Genomic DNA, 15,786 nt, shown 5'->3' with positions numbered 1-15,786 from the left:
CTGGTGGTATAACCGACCATATATCATTTTGGTGGTATAACCGACCATATATCATTTTGGTGGTATAACCGACCATATATCATTTTGGTGGCAGAGCCAACCATATTTAGTATTAAGATTATCGTGCTGATAACGTGTTATAATTCAGTAGGCTTATAACTACCTTTAGTGGTTTGATTCTTGATGTTATAATTCAGTAGGCTTATAACTACCTTTAGTGGTTTGATTTTTGATGTTATAATTCAGTAGGCTTATAACTACCTTTAGTGATTTGATTCTTGATTTAGAATACTAATAATGAAGTGTAAGAACAAAGATGATAATGGAGAGAAAGAAAGAAACACTTTGTAAGTGTGAGAAATGGTGCAAGTTTAATGCTTGCATTCATGAGTATTTATAGCCTAAAATCTCAATATAAAAATACATACTTTGTGTACCAAAATTGACTATATGTATACACCAAAATTGACTATCCATATCTATATTATTATTATTATTATAACAATCATGAATTAATAGTTAATAGTTATAGTTATATCACTAATCTCTATTTTTTGAAATTCTAAAAACCAATATCTACGTTTTACACCTTCAGCTACCGGTGGCCAAAAATCAGGCAGACTTATTTTTTCAATGTTCTCTCCTCATCTAGTTCCCCTATCCCTTTCTCCCTCAATTTGGTGGGGTTTGAGATTATGGTCTTCTTCTTTGTTCAACATCGTTGTTCTGAGGCAGCGACCACAATGGTGATGCACGTGTATCATGGGATTTATGGTGGAGTTGAATAGAGAGTTTCGTTCGTTCTTTTTCGATTTCTTATGCTCGTCAACCTTTGTTCTCAATTTCTTCAATCTATGGCTGGGCCCTGTTTAAAGTTTTGGAAGGTCTTTGGAGGTTAATTTGTTTGTTTGTGGGTAGATTAGATGAGTTTCTTTAGTTTTTCGAAAGGTCAATTTTCAACTGACGACTCTTTGTTGTGGAATTGGGTGCATTGGATGGAACTCATCAGAGTTAGGTATTTTTTTGGTAGGACGTTTGTGGTTCTCCAACTCATACTAGAGCCTGGACGCAAATCATTACACTGGGCCGCTTCATCTACATTAATGTCTCACTTCCGGCATGCTTCACTTTGTGAAGCCACTGTTCTACATTAACGCTACCTCCTTCCCGGACCTCTAACCACGGTTTTCTATTTTTCCCGGTTGGTGGTTGATCGTATGTTTCAAGATTGTTCAACTTCGAATTTCGTATGCCTGATTCAATCTTTCGGCGGTAAGCTAATAACACTAAATGTTGTAAGAGGTCTCATGTTCAAATCTTGCGGTGGTCAGTGATTGGGTCGTTAGACTACCAAAAACAATACCTTAAAGTACCCTGGTAGAGTTAATAACGTATAGATCCCACAAGGAACTATGGTTGGCTCTATTAATCTAGTCATCAGTAAGCGTCGACTTATTGGCGACTTGACTGTCGCTTATAGGCTAAATTGAACTTCGTACATATTTAAAATTCATGGAAATTTGATTCTACCATTTTCATGGCGTCTCAAACTTTTTTTTAACCTACTTATTGGCCGGAAGTTCATTCGGAAGCAATCTATCTATCTATAGAATATTGATATGGAGGACTTTCTCTACTCTTGGGGGTGTTTCACTCTGGGTAGAGAAATGACTTATCTTTATTCTGGTATATGGTAAAGATTGTCTACATCTTACTTCGCTCAGTCATACCCCACTGTTGTGGGATTAGGTTTTGTTGTTATTTTTGTTTTTGTTGTTGTTGTTCTAAGGAACTATGGATTGGAGTATCGAACTTTAATTGAAAACTAAATTAAAGCAAGTTTAAATAGCAATCTGAAGCTTAACTAATTATATTCGACTACTAGAACCCTAAATTAACTAAACCGCAAGGAAATTAACTAAAAGCAAGTAAGTTAAACTAAAGACCAGATTAAAAGCAAATTACAACTAGATTTGGGTATTTGATTAAACAAGTTTCTTAAGGTATTTTATTTACTTAGAATTGAGATTGTTTCAAATCTCATGAACAAGATTGATCTTAGTTCAAAAATACAATCATGGGGCACGGATAATAGAATCGAGCATCAACCGTCATTAGCCTCACAAAGAATAGTTTAGCATGATCGGTCTAATCGGAATGATGTCGTCTTACGATTGAATAATTAAACTGATTTATATCATACATGAGATAGAAAGCAAACAATAATAATTCCTCTCAAAATCAATATCAAAGTGTAAAAATTCTAAAACCTTTCAATAAAATTAAACATTAAATAATGTTTGATCAAACCCAAGTGCGGTTGCGATCTCAAGATTTTTCCGATTAGATCGTATACACCAAAGTAAAAAATACTCGCTATCCCGAGTAACTCGAACAGTAAAAATCTTATCACTTTGACATTCAATTCTTCGTACAATTACCCTCTGTTTAATCTCCTAACTATTGTCACATGCAGGCTCGTGGTTTGTTTATTTGATTTTAGTTTGGGTGACTCTTTGTGCGAGTCTGGGTGTGGTTTGTGGTGATATGGTCGTTTTTGTTGGAAAACCGTGTGTACTTTTACCAATTTCAGATTAACGCAGCGGATAGTTAAAATAATAATCTTTTATTATTTTATAAAAACATTTACAAGATTATATATATTCATATATTTAATGAAACATGCACATGATTAATTTATCCCAATGATCCAATTACACCATAATAGTTGTCATGAATATAAAACAAAAGAGGAGTTAACGATATACCTTTCTTGGAGAAATTGATGAGACGGAGAGAAACTTACGATCAAAAGTATGACCGTCTCTTAGGATAGTCCACACTACACTTCAACCAACGTCAATGGATGCTAGTCCAAACTCAAGTAATAATTAATCAACCTTTGATTAATATTATGAATCCAAAATGATACTCCGTGTGAAACAATATTATTTTTTCTTACTACCTCTCTTTTCAATTCTCTCGTCCATATATATAATATGAAGTAAAGTAAAGAGTATCAATCAATTTGGATCACGGATATATTTTCCTTTTTGAAAGTCGTATTTATGATTTACGCGTTTTAACTTCTTTTGTAATTTTCTTTTTCAAAGTCGTATTTCTCAAATACTTTAGGAGTATATTATGTAACTTATAATTAATAATTTCTATCATATCGCTTTCATGTGAATATTAAATTAATTAATTTCGTTTCATTTACTATTCATATGAATAGTAAATGAATAAATTTCGATTTACTATTTTTTTACTTGAGTAATATATATACATCATATATATATTTTATTTGACTTCTCGGTGTATATGTGTGTGACCCCGAAGGCTCAAATGAGGTTGGTCATATAGTTATATGTTGTGCCTTGCACATTAATCCTACAGACTCCCACTTGTGCATGACACAACACCAAGTAACTATACAAACAATGGTAAGCGTCTAGCAACACGTCATTGTCCCCAAATTCATGTGAGGGTAGTTTCTCGAAACTTTTTATGGTAAGTTTTAAATGTCATTCGTCCTTTTGTTTCAGATACTTTAGTTAAACTTGAGATATGAATCATCGGTCATTCTCATTTGTTTAACAATTTTATTTCTCAATCTTAGAACTGAATTAGATCACCAAACTAATTAAGTATCATCTTAATTACATCTGGGTGCGGCCACACAAATATCTTATTCATTCATCGAGGAGCTCAAAAAGTATCTAACTCCAAACATTTTAGAGGAACAAGTCCTATATTGCATACACGTGTCTACCATGAGCTTTACATTATACCCAATAATGGCCTTTATAACAGCCTTATTCAGAACAGCATTTAACCATATTAAAGTACAATTGATGTGTGCGAGTTGGTGTACAAAATAGTTATATTTTTACTACAAAATACTATTAAATACGATACAATTTTACACAAGTTATTTATTTATTTATAGAATGGATATACCTAAACCTTGCTACAACACTTATAGGCAGTGTACCTAATCGTACAGTAGTGTAATTTTTAGTAAGTCCGGTTCGTTCCACAGGGAGACTTAGCCAAGTTTAACGCTATATAAAAAATACAAATATATATATATATATATATATATATATATATATATATATATATATATATATATATATATATATATATATATATATATATATATATATATAAGTAGTATTATTATAATAAAAGAGGGTTTTTACCGTTTAATGACCGATTTGTCGATTTTAAAACTTAAGTCGCAGTTAAAACCTAATGTAAAATATTAAAAATAAATACAACTTAATTTAAAGCGTAAAGTAAATAATGATAATGAAATTGCGATAAATAAAAATGCGATAAATAAAGTGCGATAATTAGAAAGTACGATAATTAAAAGTGCAATTAAATACAATGACAGTAAATAAAAGTGCGATAATTAAAAGTGCAATTAAATATGAAATATATAAATTATGCTTATTTAAACTTCCGTAATCATGATGTTCGACGTGTTGTTTTTAGTTTAGTACCATGGGTTAATTGTCCTTTGTCCTGGATTATTCGATATGTCTATACGGATTTGTCCATAATAATCCATCAGTCATAATCATAAAGTGCGAGAGTCTTCGTCAAATTATTCTTATTCCCGAAGTCAAATATTCTAACTAATTGGGGATTCGAATTGTAACAAGGTCTTAATACTTTCTTTAATGAATACACCAGGTTATTAACTGCGTGTAATCCAAGGTTTTACTACTTTGTTAATAATTACACCAATTATCCTTGAATGTAATCCACCCCTGTTTCAACAAGTCTATTGATTATTAATCCATCCCCGTGTCCGGTTAAATGAACAATTATTGGTATTTATAGATATCCCACTCACCGTACTTAGTCAAGCGTATGTGGTTATATATAAATACATCAAATTATAAGTCTATATATTAAATCAACGAGGTATCATTTAGTTAATATAAAGCCCATTAATAGCCCATAGTCTAATTTCCACAAGTGTCGTTCTTTTGTTCAAACCCCAATTATGGTACAAAGCCCAATTACCCAATTTTAGTATTTAGCCCAACATCATGATTACTTCGGCATTAAATAAGCATAATAATAACTTAGCTACGAGACATTAAATTAAAAAGGTTGAACATAACTTACAATGATTAAAAATAGCGTAGCGTTACACGGACAAAATTTCGACTTACACCTTTACAACATTCGCTAACATACTCTTATTATTAGAATTTAAAATTAAAATTAAAATTAAAATTATAATATAAATATAAATATGTATACGTTGATAGATAGGAAGAGAAAAAGATATGTAAAACTTGCTCAAAACCGCGAAATTTATAGGCATGTGGCCTGACTTTTTGGGTCATGCGACCGCATGAAAATCCCTCTTCCTGGCCATGCGACAGCTCAACTTTGGTTGTTTTCTAGCTTGTCGACGTTATTTTTAAATATATATAATATATAAATAATTTATATAATTATTTAAATATTATATTATATTCTTGTGCATAGTTGACTAATAATTTTAGGTCCATCGCGTCGAGCGTTGAGAGTTGACTTTGGTCCCAGTTCCGGATTTTTGAACGTCCTTGCGTACAATTTAATATCTTGTACTTTGCGTTTTGCATCTTGTACTCTTGTAATTTCGAGACGTTTCTCATCAATAATTTGAACCACTTTGATTGTACTTTGTACTTTTGAGCTTTTTGGTCGTTTGCGTCTTCAATTCGTCGAATCTGTCTTTTATCTTTACCTTTTATTATTTAAACGAATATCACTTGTAAATAGAACAATTGCAACTAAAAGCTTGTCTTTCTTGAGGGATAATGCTATGAAATATATGTTCGTTTTTAGCATTATCAAATATTCCCACACTTGAGTGTTGCTTGTCCTCAAGCAATATAGTCTTGAAATAAAAATACTAGAATCACTTCTTTATTCTTCACACTTTGTACATCAGTGATTTCTATACGGCGGTACGAACAATGGTAGTAACGATGTGGTTTACAGTCCCATATGACTATAAAAATTTAGATCCTTAAGGAAATTGGATCTTTATGAAAACATTTGATCTTTTGAAAATTCAATCTAGCTTTTACCCTAGATAAGTTTTCCGGAATAACCCTTCATCGGTGTTTGCGAAATTGTTTTTGTGGGTTTGGTGGGTTTCAGATTTGAAAATTTTAGCTCAAAACTTGCGGTTTTGTGTCACCCACTTGCTAACCTTGTATTGGGAAAGCAACACGTCTAGTATATTTGCTCCGTATATTACCTTTCGGTAAACTACCGTCCGGTTGTAAAGGAAAGCGTTGAACAAGCATCTGTTAAGGCAATGTCCCCTGACATGCTTTTAATTATGGTCTATAACGTGTCGGATGCAATTACTATCCTTTGTAGGAGCAATAATAAAGCTCACCCTATAGTTTTTCGGTCTGGCACAAGGTCCTGTCTTCGACCATGCTATGCAACCACCGTTCTTACGGTTGACACCCGATTTGGTTCAGGTGACCTAATGAATTCCAGGTGAATTCCTAGGATTTTACGTTCAATGGTAATGAACGTATTGAAAATGGGTTTTCAGAAAACAAATCGGTTTGTAATTTTGATCAAAATATATTCTCGTTCAAGCTCGAGTTTAGATATCATAGAATTCCATGAGTTTGTAATTCTCAATCTTTAAAAGTCAATCTCAAGGATTGAGTAATATCAGTCTTAAAAGCTGATTTTTGATCTTTAAGGAGATTATCCTTTCTGGGGGTCTGATTCATTAGTCTTATCAAGCTAACTTGCACGGCACCCTCCCCATTTTACGAGACAGATCCTCTCATGGTTATGATAAGTTTGACCACTTAGCGACCCTGTTTGATGCTGAGGTCCGTGGATTTCTAGCTGATTTTTGAGAAAACTTTTCAAGGTTTTTCATAGACTCTACAACTGGTCTGGACGACAACTTCCTGACCTAAATCAATAAGCGCGTTTCTTTTTTCGGAAGACTTTACTTCCTTTTAATGATGAAATTGATTCATCGTGTAGATCCATCTTTCTTTCAAATATATTACAGTTTTTCGGGTAAAATAGATTAGTTTAGTCCAAAGCAAAAGTATCTTCAATTATTTGTTACAAAAATATGTGATATATGTTTTAAATAACTTGGTAAATTTTTCTCACACTTGGCTTTTATTTTCCTTTCTATGCCTTTTTATTGTCCTCTATTCCATTTTAAATGAATTCTAACATTTTGGGTTGTTTCTCAATTTATGTCCTTTCCGAGGTAACAATAATTTCGGTGTTTAACACCTAGTTTTATCGTTCATAAATATGTATAAACATGATTTTGAGTTCATTTAATTGAAAAATTTGAAAATTTTTACTAGAATTGGGTAGTCAGTATATAAGACTAGGGCTGTTCTTTATTATCAGAGAGCACTAGATTCTAATACAACTACTGCATTACTAGTATTTTTAATGGTAACCAAGTGTATAAGTCAAAAAATTTTAAAAATCCGAAAGAATTTAACCCCTTCCCACACTTAAGATCTTGCAATGCCCTCATTTGCAAGAAATCAGTAACAATTTAAATTATTGAGGGTGATTAGCGTAGAAAAATGAATAAATTTTACCAAAGTTTCCAAACATATTGGCGTTTGTTTGCTGATGATAAATGGTGCACATCATTTGTTCATTCCTTCTTGTTGTTACATCACATTTGTTTTTTCGTTTTGTTGTCAAAAGTACAAGCTTTTGCTGAACTTAATGCCAGTCTTTGAAAATGCCCTATTTTACCCTGTTGTGTACAATTGACAATATACATACATACAAATAATAACATGCATGGTAATTTGAAATGGGACTTAAAATCCTACTTTCAAATCAAATATGAAATATTAGTATTACATAATAGAAATATTAAACTTACATAAAAGTATCAAAATATAATGTGTTTAAACATAAATAAATAGAAATAATAAAAAGATAAAAATCATAGAAATCACCAACAGGAACGATATCAATCTGGATAGGGGTTCCAGTTCATGTCGTCGTCCGGGTTCCATGGTTGGTGATAGGTGTATTGGTAGGCCTAGTTAGGGTCGTAGAGAGTATATGGTGGTCTCATCTTGGGATGGTGTGGAGGATAGTAAGCGGGTCGGGTCGGTACGTAGTGATCCTGAGGTGACAGCCGGCTCATAATCTGACGCTGATGATAGTCCCATCTATCATGCTGTCGTTGCCTGGAATGCTTGTAATCATTCCGGGCTTGCCACTACTCCATCCGACTAAATCTCTCCCCGTTTGTCATATCTACCTCATCTACACGCTGGTAGACGTCAGTCATAGCCTCCCTAATGACATCCCTAATGTCATCCGCTTCCTCCATTTCCTCATCTGATCCTTTCTCTACCTGTGGATGACGACCTTCATAGGGTACTGCCTGGTTGCGTCTGCTCTTTAATACCTTAGCACCCTGATAGACCTTCAATCCTAAAAGCTCAACCTGTTCCCTACATTCCAAAAGTGGACCCCCTTGGTCCCTATCTACACCCAAATACTCTCCAATGAGAGTAACAAAAATACCTCCTCCTATTATTCCCCCTTCCTGTATTCCTTCCACCATCTTAGACAAATAAAAACCAACACAGTACGGGATATTAACAAAGCCTCTTGGGTCTCGAATACACTCTAGGTAAAATAAATCATGTAAGGTCATTTTCTCCTTATTGTAACCTCTCTGTGTAATCGAGTTAGCCAAAAATCTATGAATTATACGAAACTCGGCTTTGTTAATATGTAAGTAGGAGTGTTTTCCTCCCATCGTAAAAACATTATAATCTGACATACGCCTCCAGATGGCGTTCGCGTCAAAATTCCTATCTACCCTTTCACCACGATAAATCAAATTCATACAATTGGGTAGTAGTAATTCACCGGGCGTATATATCTGTAAAGCCCTGGCCATGTCCAGCATAAACATCCTGTACATCCTACGGCCAAGTATAAATCTAAGAAAACTTCTATCATCTAACCTATCTACATCTGCATTTAACGCTATAGTACTCATAAGCTCAATGCACCATTCCTTATATACAGGTCTACGAATGGTGAATAAACGTTCCCAATCGTGAAAAGAAGAACTGCCATACCTTTGGATCAAATGCTGTCTAACTGAGTTAGCAAGTTGGACCCTTTCCAAAGGCTCCCAATCGATTACCCTTGGCACTTATACATTTTTCGGTATCAGTTTGAATTTGTTACTTTGATATGTCGGGTAATCTTTCCAGCTTCTATTAAATCTTAGATTAGGATGCAACGTGTGTTCAGGAATCGTTGGGTATTCTACTGGTGGATGCATCAGAAATACTATGAAGGCATCAACAAATTGTAGCGGATCATAATAAGGTACGTGTTGATCAGGCTGTTGTTGTGGTTCCTGTTGTTGTTCCGGTTCAGGTTCATATTGCATTTCAGGTTCAGGCTCTGGAGCAGGTTGTCTAGATGATGACGTTGCACCATCAGTATATGTAAATCTCTGCAAAACACATTAAACACAAAATTTGTGCATCCAAATATGCATTAGTGTTAGCAAAATAACAAATTGAAACAATTACAATAACATGTTAAATCAAAATTAAACTTATACACATTTTCACAATTTTTTTTTACAATTCTACACTTTTTCAAATAAGCATATATGAAAATGTTTACAAAGTTCATAAGCATTTAACTCAAATAACATGTTAAAACAACCATTACTAGTAATTAAACAAGTTTCAAATGACATTTACATCAATTTAATCAAGTTCATGAATTTTATACCTAAAAAGTCCACTTTAATTCTCAAAAATCATGTTTAGGATCAAAGTTTGGATCATTTAGCTACCTAAACATGTTATACTACTTAATTTAGCAATAATTCATGACAAAAATCGGCCATAACCTGTTTATATCAAAAAGCCCCAAATTGCTCAAGAACACAAACCCTAGATTTCTAAAATTTTTGAAGTTTTTGGCTTCAAATCGTGTTAAATAGCATCAATCTAGGTTATACATGCATAAAATACTAACAATTTAACTCTAATTACACTAGAAATTAACAAAATCAAATTAGGAAAAATATAGCTCAAGAACACTAAAAATCAAATTTAAAGAGGTTTAGGGGTGAAATTGTTACCCTTCTTGATAAACTCCTTATCAAATTCATGTTTAGAGCGGATTGTAGCAAGAAATTTGGTTGAATTTGGTGAAAATTTGATGAAAATTGAGAGGTTTTGGGGTGTATGTTCGTGTATATGTGTGTGTGTTGTGTGGAGAGCAGAACTCGACTGTCTTTTTGATCCTGGCCTGAATTTCAGCCTCATGCGATCGCATGAGGTTACAGGGTAAATCTCATGCGATCGCATGAGGTCCCCTTTTCTCTCTCTCTCTCTCTCTCTCTCTCTCTCTCTCTTTTTTTAATATGAAAACCTTATAACTTTTAAAACATAAATTAATAAAATTTTAAAAATTTATTTCTTTTTAGGAGTGAGGGTGTTTCGGATCGTTGTCCTAGTTTGTCCCTCGATAAAATTTTAAAATTTGTCAATTCAAAGCGTTGTTTTAAAAGCAAAGATTTTTGGGTTTTTTAAATGTTTTGGCTTACTTTAATTCAATAAGATTAAAAATAATAATAATAAAAGTTCTCGTCCCTCCTTTGGGTAGAGCAATTTCGGTTCAACGACCTAGTTTTCAACTCACGATGAATTTTAAAAATCATATTTTTAACTTTGCGAAATAAAGTAAATTTTTGTTTTTAAATTCACACCAAACTTAAATTTAAAATGCATAAAATTAAAAAATTTATATTATTAAAATTAAAAATTCATACCACACTTATATTATATTTTTGATTTTATACATACAAACTTATATTAAAAACATAAATTTTTCATTTACAAACTTAAATATATTGATTTTAAAAGTTTACAATAATAATTTAATATTAATATATTAATTTTAAAAACAAAGTAAAAATAAAAATTAAAAATCTTTTTGGTCTTTTATCCCACTTTAATCAATCAAATATTATCAAAAATATACGCCTCTCTTTTCGGTAAAGTAATTTAGGCTATATTACCTAGTTTTACTCCTGACGAATTTCTGAAATATTTTGGATTGATTGATTAAAGATATTTATACCTTAAGAATAAACGGTAAATTTCGCAGTGATGTAATAAATTTTTGTATGATATCAATAATTTCGGTCGCAAAACCTAATTTTATTGAGTATCAATTTAATACTTTATAGCGAACGATTTAGCGTTTATTATCAAAAGGTTAAAAGCAATAAAATAAAAATAAAAACTATACATACTTACCTGTGAGATAGAATTCTCAGTGACCTGCTTTAGCCCACTCATAAGATAGTCGGACTAATTGGTTTTCCATAGCTACATAGGCATAACCTCGAGCATTCAACGATTTTTCTTCGAAACATATGAACGGTCCTTCTCTGCATAAAGTAACGAACTCGGTATTGGAATATGTCTGATTTGTCGAGCATTTTCCTTCGTGTGACCATTTTCCGCATTTGTGACATCTTTCAAGGTGTCGTGCTCTTCTTTTCGCTGCGAATTTTGATTTTCCTTTACCAAAATGTAACTTATTATGATCGTTTCTGAGTTCTTTTCTTACTCCGTCCAATTTGGCTCTTATTACTGATACCAGGTCACTCGGGAGTGTGTCATTATTACGTTTAGTGATCAAAGCGTGTAGCATTAGACCATGGTTTAGTTCACAGGAATTCTTCATCTCGTAAAACCTAAAAAAATAAAAATTTAGAATGGGGGGAGAAGACTAGTTCTTTAGGGTCTGCTAGTGAAAGACCATTCGGATTCCATTCTCGAGAACTACCAAAAAACAGAATATCTAACTCTAACAGAAATACATATTACCCTAAAAAGATTCGAACCTCCCCACACTTAGTTAGCTGTGGTGTTGAAATTGTGATTAATGTTATTTTCAATTGGATCATCAACAAATTGTATATCTCTAACTTTTGCTTCAATCCATTTGTTGATTTCCTCCGTAACTTTCACAAATTCAACTAACATCGCCTTTTCTTTTGGCGATAAATTGGATACTAATCGATTACATAACTTAAAGTTTCCCTTAATCTTAGCATCGTGAATCCGTTTATAAAGTTTCTTCGTTGAACTGTTAAAAACGGGTTCATCTAATTTCGTATCATCAACGGGGTTCTTTGTGATTGGATCATCATTAAGTGTTTCTTCATCTTCCCCACACTTATGCGTTTTTATTGGTTTAATAGTTTTGGTTGGTGGAGATCTAAACTTTTAGTTCACAAAGGTGATCGATTTATCACCATCCCTAAGTGTCATTCTACCTTCTCTTACATCAATGAATGCTTCGGTGGTTGCTAAAAATGGCCGACCTAAAATTAGAAGAATATTAAGGTTTTCCTCCATATTAATCACTATGAAGTTTGCAACAAAGGTCAAACTTCCCACGTTAACAAGTAAATTATTTGCTATTCCAACAGGGTGTTTAATGGTTAGGTCAAATGATTGAACACCTATTTTGGTTGGTTTTAATTTACCCATACCTAATCTTTTGTATAAAGAAAGAGGCATAATATTTGCACTTGCTCCTAAATCTGCGAGTCCATTATATACAGCACCATCATTAAGCAAGCAAGAAATGATAAATTCACTCGGGTCTCCCGCTTTAGTAAGTCGAGTTGGTTTGTAAACCTTTTTCGGGTGTTCTTTTCTTGGTTCTTTCACTTCTATTTGAACTTCTTGTTCACATTTTTCTTCGTTTCTTGGAATGGGAGGTTTGTATAAGAATTCTTCTTCATCACTCCAATTTGAATCCTCCCTATTTTTCAATTTTGATTTTTCATATGTTGTTGATAACATATTTATGTTTTCATTTTGAAGGTTTTCTTGGGTGGTGAAATTATGATTGACTTCATTGTCAACTTCCATCGGACCATGTATGTAATTTTTAACTCTATGACCATTAACTTTAAATTCAATCCCATTTGAATTTATTAACTCTATTGTTCCGTATGGGAAAACTCTTTTGACTATGAATGGTCTAGACCATCTTGATTTCAATTTTCCAGGAAATAGCTTGAATCGTGAATTGAAAAGAAGAACTCTGTCCCCTTCTTTAAATTCTTTTGAACTTCTGATTCTTTTATCATGCCATTTCTTCGTTCTTTCTTTATAGATTAACGAATTTTCATATGCTTCATGTCTTAATTCTTCTAATTCGTTTAATTGACTTAACCGTAGACGTCTAGCTTCATGTAAATCAAGATTACATGTCTTCAAAGCCCAAAATGCTTTGTGTTCAATTTCTACTGGAAGATGACATGCTTTTCCGTAAACGAGTTTAAAAGGTGTGGTTCCAATTGGAGTTTTGTAGGCTGTTCTAAAAGCCCAGAGTGCATCCTCCAATTTCATGGACCATTCCTTCGGATTTGATTCTACGGTTTTCTCTAGAATACGTTTTAAAGCTCGGTTGGTATTTTCAACTTGTCCACTTGTTTGTGGATGATAATCGGTGGAGATTTTATGAGTTACTCCATATCTTTTAAGAACTTTCTCAAGTTGATTATTACAAAAATGAGTACCCCGATCACTTATTAAAGTTTTCGGTGTTCCAAACCTGGCAAAAAGACGTTTTAAAAAATTGACTACAACTCGTGCATCGTTAGTTGGGAGAGGTTGTGCTTCCGCCCATTTAGATACATAATCAATGGCAACGAGAATGTAGAGATTATTATGAGATTTTGGAAATGGATCCATAAAGTCAATACCCCAAACGTTAAATACTTCACATACTTGAATGACATTTTGTGGCATTTCATCACGTTGACTTATTTTTCCGGCCCTTTGACAAGCATCACAGGATTTGCAAAGAAGGTGTGCGTCTTTGAAAATTGTAGGCCAATAGAATCCAGCATCGTAAACTTTTCTTGCTGTGAGCTGAGGCCCATAATGCACTCCTGTTGGTCCTGTGTGACAATGGTTTAAGATTTGACTGAATTCATCTCCGAATACACATCGGCGTATTATTCCATCGGGACAACTTTTAAACAAATGTGGATCTTCCCAGAAATAGTGTTTTATATCACTAAAGAATTTCTTTCGTTTTTGGTACGACAATCCTTTTTCAAGGAATCCATATACTAAGTAGTTTGCATAATCTGCAAACCTTGGAATTTCATTATAATCTATCTTCAATAGATATTCATCAGAAAAGTTGTCTTGTATGGCCGATTCATTTAGAACTTCTAATTCAGGATTTTCAAGACGAGAAAGATGATCAGCGGCGAGATTTTCTGCTCCCTTTTTATCTCGGATTTCAATATCGAACTCTTGTAAGAGTAAGATCCAACGGATTAATCTTGGTTTAGCATCTTGTTTTGAAAATAGGTATCTAAGAGCAGAATGGTCGGTATAGACCACCGTTTTTGCTAGAACGAGATATGAACGAAATTTGTCAAAAGCAAAGACAATAGCAAGGAGTTCTTTTTCAGTAGTTGTGTAATTCGTTTGTGCTCTTTGTAACGTGTTACTAGCATAATAAATAGGTTGAAACCGTTTTTCAATCCTTTGTCCTAAAACGGCTCCCATTGCAAAATAACTTGCATCGCACATTAGTTCAAACGGTAGATTCCAATTTGGAGTTATCATGATCGGCGCATTAGTGAGTTTTTCTTTAAGAATATTAAAAGATTTGATGCATTCATCTGAAAAGATGAATGGAGCATCCTTTTCTAGGAGTTTATTCATAGGAGTGGCAATTTTAGAAAAATCTTTTATGAAACGTCGGTAAAAACCGGCATGCCCTAGAAAACTCCTAACTCCTCTAACATTGGTGGGATGTGGACGTTTAGCAATTACATCTACTTTAGCTCTATCCACTTTAATTCCTTCTTTTGAAATTTTATGACCAAGAACGATGCCTTCTTTAACCATGAAATGACATTTCTCCCAATTAAGTACTAGATTTGATTGTTCACATCTAATAAGCATTCGTTCAAGATTAACTAGACATGATTCAAATGTATCACCGAAGACTGAAAAGTCATCCATGAAAACTTCCATGCATTCTTCTATCATGTCGTGAAAAATCGCCATCATGCACCTTTGAAAGGTTGCAGGGGCGTTGCAAAGTCCAAATGACATGCGTTTGTAAGCAAAAGTACCATAAGGGCACGTGAATGTGGTTTTCTCTTGGTCCTCGGGTGCTATTGGAATTTGAAAATATCCGAAAAAACCATCAAGAAAACAATAGTAACTATTTCCGGCTAATCTTTCCAACATTTGATCAATGAAAGGTAAGGGAAAGTGATCTTTTCTGGTGGCGTCATTTAATTTTCTATAATCAATACAAACACGCCATCCTGTTACAGTCCTAGTTGGAACAAGCTCATTTTTCTCATTTGTGATGACAGTCATGCCACCCTTCTTAGGTACGCATTGAACTGGGCTTACCCATGGACTATCAGATATTGGATAAATTAAACCTGCATCTAGCAGTTTACTAATTTCTTTCTTAACAACATCTTGCATATTAGGATTTAGTCTTCGTTGGCATTGCACATACGTTTTATGACCTTCTTCCATAAGGATTTTATGTGTGCAATACGAAGGACTTATTCCTTTAATATCATGAATCTTCCATGCAATAGCTGGTTTATGAGCTTTTAGCACATAAATGAGTTGAGATTTTTCATTTTCCGTAAGAGAAGACGATATTATTACAGGTAATTCA

The sequence above is a fragment of the Rutidosis leptorrhynchoides genome, chromosome 9 (genome assembly GCF_046630445.1).
Source record: "Rutidosis leptorrhynchoides isolate AG116_Rl617_1_P2 chromosome 9, CSIRO_AGI_Rlap_v1, whole genome shotgun sequence".
In the NCBI taxonomy this organism is placed as follows: Eukaryota; Viridiplantae; Streptophyta; class Magnoliopsida; order Asterales; family Asteraceae; genus Rutidosis; species Rutidosis leptorrhynchoides.
The sequence above is the reverse complement of the archived record's forward strand: the minus strand, read 5'-3'. Positions refer to the sequence as shown.